Raw genomic sequence first — 11,119 nt, forward strand, 5'->3', positions numbered from 1 at the left:
ATGAGATCTGTGAATCAGTGGTCATGGGGTATGTGGCCCTCATGACAACCTCAGCAGCTCTATTGGACAGGGAAGAGATGGAAGCTGGACAGCAGCTCTGTCTCACCTTGGAAGGTTTTCATCAGTGTTAGGGTGCAGCAATGCTCTCCGGATGCTGAGACAGGCTCACACTGCTGTCTTAGACACACAGCCTCCAGAACCACTAGGCAAATCAACTTCCAGTTATAAACTGTCCACTCTCCAGTTTTGTTTTGTTTTATTTTTTTCTTTTTCTCAAAGGGGAAGAAAAATTTTTAATTTAGTTGGAGGTTTTGTTTTGTTTTTAGACAAGGTCTCTCTATGTAGTCCTGGCTGAGCTTTGTTGTAGACCAGGCTGGCCTCAAACTCACAGAGATTCTCCTTCCCCTGCCTCCTGAGTGCTGGGATTAAAGGCACACACCAGGACATTCCCCCTTACCCCGTTTTGTTTTCTTTTTTCTTTAGAGCAACAGAAAAAGGACTAAAACAGGAGTCTTCTCGTCCCAGTGTTCTGGAGGGAAAACCGTCCTGTCTGAGAACCCATGACCTATTTTGGGCTCCCAGCCTGGCAGCCAAGGAAGGTGCCATGGGATTGAGGAAGGTACTATACTCTGAAAGAATACATGCATTATGTATGAAGGTGGGTGATAATGAATTTACTAGACCCAAAATAAATAATAAACACTTACACAGATAATAATAAAGAACCACCACAGCATTTCTCTGCCCTTCGGATCCGATCCGAGACCCGAGCGAGAGAGATGGCAAGAGATTGACCTCACACTTTCCTCTTTACACTTCGGTATGCCTGAAGCCACGCCCAAAGGGGTGTGACCACCATTACAGGTTCACAGGAAAGATGCCACTACAATTCCCCTTTTAGTCTAAACTAGAAAGTCTTAAACCTGGTGCAAAAACGATAACAAATGTCAAGTATATTCCAGGAAAAAGAAAGGTAAACATGCACAAATTAAAACCTACTACCAGCGAGAGCAACATTGAGCTATAGATACAAACTACAGGGATACAGGAGACCCAGAAGCGATTTCCATCTTGAACTTGTTTAACACTCACTGAGTGGAAAACGGGGATCCTTGACTTGATGGCAGTGGCTGTGGAACTGGCTGGTGCAGGCGTCTCTTATTCCATGGAACCACTCAGCACACCTTTGCCCACACAGCTGGGGAAGCACCATGTTACATTTCGTGGTTGTGTTTCCTTCCCAGGAACCCTGTAGAACAGTCCCCATAAGACATATAATTTCTCAGAAGGAAGCCCAAATTACTTATCCGGCCATGTTTTCTCAGTTAGAATAACTCTTCCATCTCTTCACTCAGAGGCGGCACCCAACTTTGGAGTCTAGATGTCCCCAGTTCACCTCTGTCACAGACTTCTGGATGTCTCTTGGATTAGGGTGTGTCAAGAAATTCATGCATTCATGTAGCTAAATGTTTGGAGATTGTTCATTCCGTGCCAGGTTTCAGAGACACACAGGTGAACAAAACTTCTGGGGACTTTGACCAGAAAAGTGGTGCCATTAAATACCTAGCTTTTACAGAGGACTGCAGTTTGGGGAGGATGTGGGAAGGAGCCTGGCTGGACACTGGGGAACAATAGAGGGATTTTGCTGTAACCCAGACAGAAGATGATGTGGCCATAATAGTGTTTGGGCATAGAATTGGAGAGAAGGGAATGGAACAGATATGGGGAGGTGACTTTGTGAATAGGTAAAAGTGGTAGGTAGCAAGGTCTTTCCTGGTCCCTCATTCCCGTGAGCCTCAGTTTCCTTGTCTATAGAGCAGTAAATCATTGGACTACAAAATTCTGGAGAGCAAGCAAATATAATGTCTAGTTTCTTAGGAGCCGGGCACTACTCCTGAGCAGGTGGATTTAGGGTGCACTCGGGGTTCTCTCCCGTGGAACACTGAAGAGCATATACCTGGAGGTTCTCACTAAACACTTGAATTTTGGAACTCAGGAGTTGGGGGGTGAGGTGGGATCTATTCTAGCATTTTTTTTCCAGTTCATCTCATCTGGATTTTTTTTTTTTTTTTTTTTTTTTGGAAGTAGGACTGTTTAGGTTACAGCCTTCAGGCATGGGCGGAGAGGGGTGGAGTCTGTCTCCTTCATCCTGTCTTTCTGTGTCGCCATGCTGTAGCCCACCCTCTCAGGGTCAAGAGATGCTCTTACCAGGTCTTTATCTGACACTGTGCAGAGAGAGTACGTGCCTGGATCACCTTCTCTGTTCTTTATGGCTCACTGAGATAGCTACAGTTACAAATGGAGAAACCAGGGAGGCTTCAGGAAGTCAAGTGAGTTGCCCAGGGCCACAGACTATCTGCCAGACTTTCAAGCCCAGGCTCTTAAAACTAACCTTCTAGCAGAGCCATCCTGTAGAACTTCCCAGTAAGAAGATGTGCTTTACCTCTGTTCCTTAGTATAATTGCCCCTGGCCACATATATGGCCAAGGGATGGAGATTTTTCAATATATATTCAATTTAAATTTAAATTCAGTAGCCACACTTAGCAAATGACAACAAGGTCTTTTAAGGAGGCCATAGAGAGACCCAGGAGTGGCATCTTCTTACTCAAAGCAGTTTGCAGTGGATTCAGGGATCTTCTTGAGGGAAACAGTTTCCCCAATAGACTCCTGAGTGCCACTGAAAAGATGTTCTGACCCTCGAGGGTTAACTGGATATTTCCTGCTGCTCACAGTGTTCAAAGACACCAGATGGGAAAGTTGGATGGTTTGGAGGTGTGAAGGCCCCTGGTGGCTTCCGAGATGGGAAAAGGAAGTGCCCTTTTGCAGCATCCTGGAATATCAGCTTCCAGGCTGGCATCTCAAGCAGCAGGACTGTTGCCTGGGAGACAAGGAACAGGAAAGAACACCCAGGGTAGGGTGGGGGCTACATCGAGAACCATCCTTGGAGGGCAGTGGCTACAGTCCTCAGAAAGGATGAGCTGGCTACACAGGACACGTGGCAAAGGTGAGGGAATGCTGGAGTGGTGCCAGTCCCAAAGGGGGCAGAGGAGATCTGTGTAAGGGGGTGGGGGAGGGCAGCCAGAAACCACACCGAGAGCAGAGTGGGGAGGCACACAGGCTTGGGCAGATGAATTCTCACCAGCTCAGGCATACAGCTCCTTATTGTCAACCCCCAGCTTTTACAATACCACTGTTAGGAGCAGCCACAAACAGTAAGTGACGGAGGTCTGGGAAGTGAACTGTGACCATGTAACCTCAGCGCTCACCATCTGCCTCTCTACTGTTCCCTCCATGTCTGTGGTAACGACTTAGTTATTCCTCTTGCCTAGCAGGACAATTTTCTAATTACTTCTAGCCAGGCTCTCTCCAAGTGTGCTTCCTCCAAATTTCATTTCCGGGCCTGTTGAACGCCAAATTAATTTTTAATCACCTTCGAGGTGTTGAGTTTAATTACCCAGATTGAAAGTGACAAGGAGAACAGGATGTACAGGGAAACTTTTGGGGTTCTTCTCGGGAATGGGGAGCAATGTATTTCTAAAGTGCTGTGTGGGTGGGGGATGCCTGACTCTCCAGCTAGAGCCCTGGCATAGTTGAGTCGAGGTTATGCAGTGGGCGGTGTGAGAGAAAGAAGAGCCAGGACCCCGGGGAAAAGGTGAGCTTTGGATGGAGAGTCTTGCTAGAAGAATGAAAAACAGAAGCTGGGGAGAATTCATGTCCTAAGTCGTGGAACGAAGCCTGATCCACTCACGCACAACCCAGCCCTCCTTTTGTACACCTCTCCACACCCAAAAGCCAGCCAAAAAAAAAAAAAACCAAAAAACAAACAAACAAAAAAAAACAAACAAACAAAAAAAAACCCGGGTTGGCCTCAAATTCCTGTGTATCTGAGGATTGTGTGCTGTGTCATCACACCGGCTCATGTGATTCTGTGGGTGAAACTCAGGTCCTTGTGGGTGCCAGGACAGCACTCCCAGCTGAGCTATGCCTCAGACCCTGAAAACAGATTTTTACAAATTTAGATTTTTAAAGAATGGGTATGACTGTTTTTGCTCAAATATGTGTACACGCACCGTGTTCTCAGAGCTCTGTGGAGGACACCAGATTCCTGGAACTGGAGTTACGGAAGGTTGTGAGCCACCGGATGGGTGCTGGGATAAAACTCAGCCCTCCAGAAGAGCAGCCAGCACTCTTAACCGCTGTGCTGTCTCTAGCCCCAGGAAATAGATTTTTACCATTTTTGAAGAAAGTTAAGATAATGTTTTGGGATGCATGGAACTACCAGACATTCAAGTGTGTGCATGTACAGAAACACTTATTTTGGAGCACAGCAACACATGTTTACGTATGGCTGTTGCCAACCCACAGAGGCAGAGGTGAGCAGCTGTGACATACATTGAGAGGAACACTATGTATTTACATTTTAGCCATTTCCAGAAAAAAAAAGGTTTTCTGACCTTTGACCTAGGTCAGTTATGAGACACTTCTCCCTTTTTCCCCGGGGTTCCGAGCTAGGAGTGGTCACTTGTTCTACTTCCATCCCAAAAGTGCTGAGCCGAGATCTGCGGGGGAGACTGGTATAAAGTCATGCTGTTCCAAAGGGACGGGTGGGATGTGCCTGGGAGCTCTCCCACCTACTTCCTGTCTAAATGGAGAGTTTGCCCGGAAGCCCGCCCAGCCCTCTTTGAGAACCCAAACCTGCTGAGAGACAGGAAACACAGGGCCATGAGCTGAGGTAGAAGCCCCCGTCCCCATTGGCTGTGGTCCAAGGCAGGGAATGTCTACCCTGGGTACCTGCCCAGGGGCTTGGCTCCATGTTGCCTAGACCCTAGGAGCCACTTGTCATCTGGGTTGGACCGAGAGGGGTCAGCCCTGCCAGGAACTTGTCCAATGGCTTCTGACAGCCAACTCACATCAGCGCATACATGGAGGGTGCCAGGGAAACTGAGGGGTTTTCACTGTTGGATTCTGGGGTCCTAGCGCCAGCATTTCTCAGTGTGCCCTTATCCCCTCAACTCCTCTACAGCTCCTAAGAGATAGTCGTCCAAACGATGCTGGGTGGTTAAGAGGAGTAAACGAATGGATGAATGAATGGAAAAAAGTTACTAAGAGGCAGCTATAGAATTGAAAGCAGCCTAGAAAGTTTGACCTAGGTGTTGCTATTTAACAAAGGGAACCGAGTTTCCACGGGAATAATTGGCTTTCCTATGGTCACAGAGTTAGGGGGAAGAAAGTTGGGATCCCAGCTCCAAGGCTGGTCCAACTGCTTGGCACAGGCCTCTGCTGCCTCAGCAACTTGGACGTTCCCTGAGGCGATGCTCGGCCCAGTGTGTAGAGGCAGGTGAAGAATCTGCCATTCCCTAGGGGAAAGCGTAAAAGGAAACTTCGTGAGTCTGGGCGGCTGCCAGTCACTGCCCCTCCTTCACAACCTCCAGCTCTGCTCTAAGAATTGCCAAGAACACGTCACCTCTGAGCAGGTTCTCAGCGCATATTTGGAGGATGAATCTGTCGCCTGGGATCAGTGCAAATTCCTCAGCCAAAAGTCACAGGCTGCGAAATTTCAATAAAGCAGGTAAAATTGATGTCATAACTCCTAACTCTGCAATAGATTGGAATGTGCACCATGGCTTCCGAATAGGCGTTCTGCCACTCTGTACAAGCACAGGATATTCATCACTCGCCATCACAGAACAACGGTATGTGTGCTTGAAAGAGCCACTCGCTATGCCAAGCATGGCGCCAACGTAAGCCGTCTCGTTTAAACTTCGTCGGAACAGGATGGGGTAAGTGTTTATGGCTGGCCTTCTTTTATACCCAAGGAATTTGAGGCTCAGAGAGGGTTAAGTAACTTCTCAAAGGCCACACAATCAGTCGGTGCCAGAGTCAGGTGCAAACCTAGATCTGTACCCGATTGCGATAGTGGGCACGTGGAGTGTTAGAGATGTAGCCAGGCAGGATGAAGAATGCTTGCCTAGCGCGCACAGAGTCGGCTTGTCCCCAGAACCGCATAAACTAGGCACAGTGTCCCATGGTGTGTTCAGCACTCAGTGAGCAGAGGGAGGAAGAGCAGAAGGTTAAGGCCATTCTCAGCTATATAGTGAGTTTGGGGCCAGCCTGGGTGACCCAGATGGGGGCGGGGTATTAGTGAGGGGCCGTGAAGACTCTTGAGTGTGAACCTCAGAACTGCCTTGGGGAACACCTGCCGCCCCTGGACTCTACCTGCAGAACACCGCAGTCAGAGAGCTGATGGAAAGAGAGGGGTGTGTACGAAGGAGGGGGGGGAGCAGCAGCTCTGTGTGCCAGCAAGACTTGTCATTTCATCGCTCCTCTTCCTGGGCCAGGCTCAGTGCGTTAAGGGGTGGGGTCACGCACTAGGAGTGGCTGGGCTCAGCTGGGCTGAGTTTCCCATGGATATGCTGGTGAGTCGTTACCCTTCCCAGGCTGCTCAGCCACTCTCAGGGTGCAAGTTATAAATGGGCCAGAAAATGTCATGTGGGAAGTGAGAGGGACAGGGAGAAGAGGGGTTTCTAAGGTAACCCTCAGTCTCCGGCCAACCCCAAATCTTACCCTGGGAACTACATACTGGATCCATAGTGATCATAGCTCAGAACTTCCCTCCTTCACCTGTGGCTGAGAACCCTTCTTCACCTAATTTCTGAAGTTTTGTTTTTCTGGAAAGTTCTAGAAACTCTACTCTCCTGCTCTGGCTCTGAGATAACTCCCCAGTGTGAGCTGGGGAGTCTGCTGCCCAGAGGTTACCTCTCAGGGTACTTCTGCGATAAGTCAACCTGCGTGTGCCATCAATTAACACCTCAAGTCCGGTCAGGCCGATGCAGGCTTGTTGTCTAAGCAAATAGGTCTGGCATTCTCAGACCAAAGAAAACAAGAGACATAGCCTAGCCCTCAAGACACCTAAAACCACAATCACAATAATACCGAAATTAGAGGAACAGTTAAGTGTCAAATTGTGAGAGTCTTCCTTGATGCACTGGGATTTTCAAAATGACAGGTAAGCCAAAACAAGTTTGCCAAAAAACCAAACAAGACTGGAAGGGTTGAACAACACAAGTGAATTGTCTCAGAGCTCTGGAGGCGGGGAGGCTGAGGTCAAGATGGTACCAGGGCTGGTTCCCCCTGAGGCTCTGAGGGAAACTGTTTGACACTCCTATCTTGCTTCTGCTGGTTGGCCAACATTTGTTTGTGTTAGTTCCTACTGTTGACACATATTAATGAGATGCATTATGTCACTCTGTCTTTGTACTCGGAGTGTGTGCCCTGGTATCTTTCTTCTTCATAGAGATGCCAGGCACAGTGGATTAGCATTACCAGCCACATCTGTTTCCAAGCAAGGCTGAATCCTGAGGTGCTGAGGACTAGGAGTTCAGTCCATGAGTCGATTTAATGCATAACCAGTGGAGTTCTGCCTCCAGAAGCCTGTCCCACAATTTGGATCACACACATGGTCTTCATGCCTGCCCACAGATCCCCAAGGAGCCTTCCTGAAAATTACTTGCAATTGTCCTACCCAGTCCTTGGAGGAGGTACCGGTCCCACATTATTTTACTTGCAGCTCAGGTGTGACTGCCCCACCCTGGGTGAGAGGGTAACTGTGAACAACAGTCAGCTGGGAGAGCATGAAGGAGTGAGCTAAGAAGAGACTTAAGGTTAAAAATAGCCCCAACAGCAGCGGTATGTGGAGTATATCTGGATGACCTTTGGCCTTTTATGACTTTGATTTTCAAACAGCACAGTCATGAGGTCTTGATGACACAGCTCTCCACTTGGCACCCTGGAAATTTCCAACCCTGGGGAAGTGTGAGCAAACATGGTGGCTTACTTTTCTTTCTCCTTGCCTGAACGACCTTCAGAAGCTTCCAGAAGCCTGGAGAGAGTCCCGTGAAGATTTTGATGTAGCCCTGTCTGTCCCTGTCCTGTGTTTCAAAGCAGCTGGGTGATTCAGGAAAGCCACACAATGTATGTGAGTCTCCATTTTCTCATCTGCAAGTTGCTGAGAGTGGGTGATTTTATTTCCTCTAGGAGAATTGTGCCCCTCCCCAAACTCCAGCTCCAGGCACAGCATAGGGATTGATCTGCTCTTAAATTGGCCCGGATGGCCAGGCGACCCACTTCTGGAGCTTAAGACCAAAGGCACTGGCTCTATGCGCATCCCCCTTCAGTTCAGGGTGGAAGCCTGGAGCTGGGAGCCATGTTGGTTACCACCACAGCAAATCTAGGAAGAGAGAAAGTGCACTTATGCCGGGCATGCTGCAGACAGAGACAATTCCTCCCGTTTACATCTTCTGAGCGCCCAGCTTTCTCCTCCCCTTCACAGACTGATCGTCAGCTTCCCAATCCTCGTAAGGCCTGAACGAAGCAGGTGGGAGGTAGGCCCAACCAGGCAGGGAACTTCTATTCAGAGGTGCCATGCCCCTCTGAATGAGGCGGGTAGGAGTGAGGGATGACTGGCAAGGCACTTGATGGCTAAAATCAAAGCCCTGCCAATTAGCGGGAATTCAAAACATCACCAGGGTCACTTGCGGAGTGCAGAGATTACAGGTACACACCGCCATGCCCAATTTACTTAGTGGTCGGGCTGAAATCCAGGACTTCCTGCGTGCTAGGCAAGCATTCCTCTGACTGGGCTGTATCACCAGCCCCACTCAAGAGGAGTGTTGGCATAAGTGTGGCAAACTGATGGTGGTGCTTTATGTTAGCCATGGAGGAATCATGTGTGTGTCAAGGCAGCATAAGTGGGAGGAGTAAGTGCTCCCAGTAATGTGAGTGAGGGTAGGGTGTCAAGTGTGTGCCCAATAAGCAGATGGGCAAACTGAGCCCTTCCAGCATCAGGCACTGTCTCACTATCTACCTCAAGGGCAGGATTTCCTGACCCAGAACTCAGATTGTCCTTTGGTTAATTCCCCATTCATCATGGGTAATATCCCCACCTGGGGGAGTCTGTTTTCCCCTGTAAGCGCCTTTCCCCAAGTCAACCACCTTCTCAGAGCTGAAAGAGCTGCCAGCTGCCTGGCAGCACAAAGCCCTTGGGTTGCACTTGTAATTTTTTTTTAAAGAGATAAAATCGCTGGTGACGTTTCCGCCCTCCACTGCCAGACAGCAGCTTTCAGCACAGTTGTGTCCCTACACCGAGGTCATCACCTGAGAGTCTCAAAGCACTCCTCAGCTCCCTTGTTATAAACCTGGGGAAGGTTAGAATAATAGCATCATGTGTTTCAGATCCTGGGAGGAAGGGGAGAGGAAATGAGGACGTCTGGGAGGAAGAGAGGAGGGGGAGGGTGCAGGGAGGAAGGGGAGAGGAAATGAGGAATTCTGGGAGGAAGAGAGGAGGGGGAGGGTGCAGGGAGGAAGGGGAGAGGAAATGAGGAATTCTGGGAGGAAGAGAGGAGGGGGAGGGTGCAGGGAGGAAGGGGAGAATGAGGAGGCTCCCTGGCAGAGACACAGAACATGGCTCCTGCTGTCCACAGATGAGGCAGAGCTGTATGTCTTCGTAGCCTCGGGAAGTGGAAGAGTTAAACACTCAACCAGGAAGCCACCGCCATGACAAGGCAGGCAAAGACATGTTTGGCCAACTGCACCTGACTTCTAGGTCTGCTCATCTTCTTGGGACCAGCAAGGATAGAATGAAAACTCCACCGACCATGACGACATAAGTGTGTGACAGCTTGTCTCACACCTTCCACCGTTTCATCCCTACCAAGCCCCATCCCTGAAGGGACAGACTCCTGCCAAGAAAGGGAGAAGGAGTCTCAGCTGGGAGGGATGGTCAACACCGGGACAAGAAGTGCTCCTGTGACTTACCGGGTTCCAGTCCGCGCTTCTTAGCACACAGAGTCCTGCTTTGCAAACAAGCTACCTGTCCATCACCATTGCTGTGTTTCTGGACAAAGTGATGCCAAATGCCTTTCTCTGCTCAAGTTCCACTGAGGGAAACTGAGAAAATAAATTTCCTCTCAGTGTCCTGTAGGTGGACTCCAGCTAGCTTTCCAGCAGCTCATAAAACAAAAGCAACAGAAAAATTAACCAAAAAATTAATAGCAACATTTATTATTTGCTTTTGTGCCAGGTACTGTTAAGCAGATCTTAGTCGCATCTTAAGGATGCTACCATCTACGCTGTTTAGAAAGAGAAGGCAGGAAACTCTACCAAGTTCACAGACACCTGGAAACCCTGTGGTGAGGTTGGCACCTCAGCAGCTCACTGCCTGGCATAGACTGCCCACCTCTTGGGGAAAATCCATTGGTAAGATTCAGGGAGTCCTTCCTTCAGATGCTGGACCACAGTGTGGGTATGGTTAGGAGACCTGATCTGCAGAGCACGTGGTGAGCTCTCTGAGACAGCACATCTGGGATGCTGGAGAAGCCAGCTTCGCTGGGGACAGTCATGAAAGAGACAGCAAGTCCTGCAGAGTCAGGATAGAAGCCAAAGAAAAGACGATGGCCTGTCTCACAGCAAGAATCAGGACCCTCGACTAGCAGGCAAGTCAGTACCCTGAGGCAGCCACTGGTTACAGAATGGAGCCAGGCTGTTCTCCCCAAACTTCTGGGCTTTGGCCGTTCTGGGTGTGTAGACAGATCTGGGCTCTAACTAGCCACAGAGCGTGTGGGATGGGGGCTGCTTTCTGATTTGCTTCCACGTCTGGAGTCTGTCGTTTATCTTATTTTGTCCTCCTGATTTTGTCCCAGTGCCTGCTGCAGAGAAGCCTGCCACATAGCAGGAGAGCAAGCTGTCTCATGTTGTTGGTAGGGTCACGGTCCTGCAGAAGGCATACAGCAAGCTGCTACAGTGATGGAGGGGTCTGAATGGCATAACCACCCCCACCCAGGCCAGCAGTAAGTGCCAACTTCACCAGCAAGAATGTGCTCTCTGGAACTGAATGGAAAACCCCTCTACACTCTCCACAATAACCTGGTCTCCACTGAACGGTAAACAAAGCTAGTCATTAACTGTGTCTTTAGGTCTGCAATCAGTCTCAAGGGGTTTTCAGTGTATGATCTGGAGACAAAACCAGGGAAGACTACCATGGCCTCTCTGCTCACCGAAGAGTCATGATATAAAAGACCCTTTAATCTCACCCAGACATCTCTGGGCCAGCATGACAGTAA

At 49.2% G+C, this 11,119-nt stretch overlaps 1 long non-coding RNA gene across 5 annotated transcripts; it reads left to right on the plus strand.

The window, feature by feature from the left end:
• The first annotated feature begins 4,784 nt into the window (after window positions 1-4,784).
• LOC103163596 lies at window positions 4,785-10,488 on the plus strand. Of its 5 annotated transcripts, none has more exons than XR_004768941.1 (4): window positions 4,785-5,782; window positions 6,679-7,540; window positions 7,746-9,205; window positions 9,482-10,488. It is a non-coding gene; the product is annotated as an uncharacterized LOC103163596 (long non-coding RNA). The 5 variants fall into 5 exon arrangements; XR_004768939.1 differs by having other exon boundaries at window positions 4,786-5,782; window positions 6,679-7,008; window positions 7,297-9,205; XR_004768938.1 differs by having other exon boundaries at window positions 4,786-5,782; window positions 6,679-9,205.
• Window positions 10,489-11,119: the final 631 nt, after the last annotated feature.

Source organism: Cricetulus griseus, chromosome 3 (genome assembly GCF_003668045.3).
Source record: "Cricetulus griseus strain 17A/GY chromosome 3, alternate assembly CriGri-PICRH-1.0, whole genome shotgun sequence".
NCBI classification, from domain to species: Eukaryota; Metazoa; Chordata; class Mammalia; order Rodentia; family Cricetidae; genus Cricetulus; species Cricetulus griseus.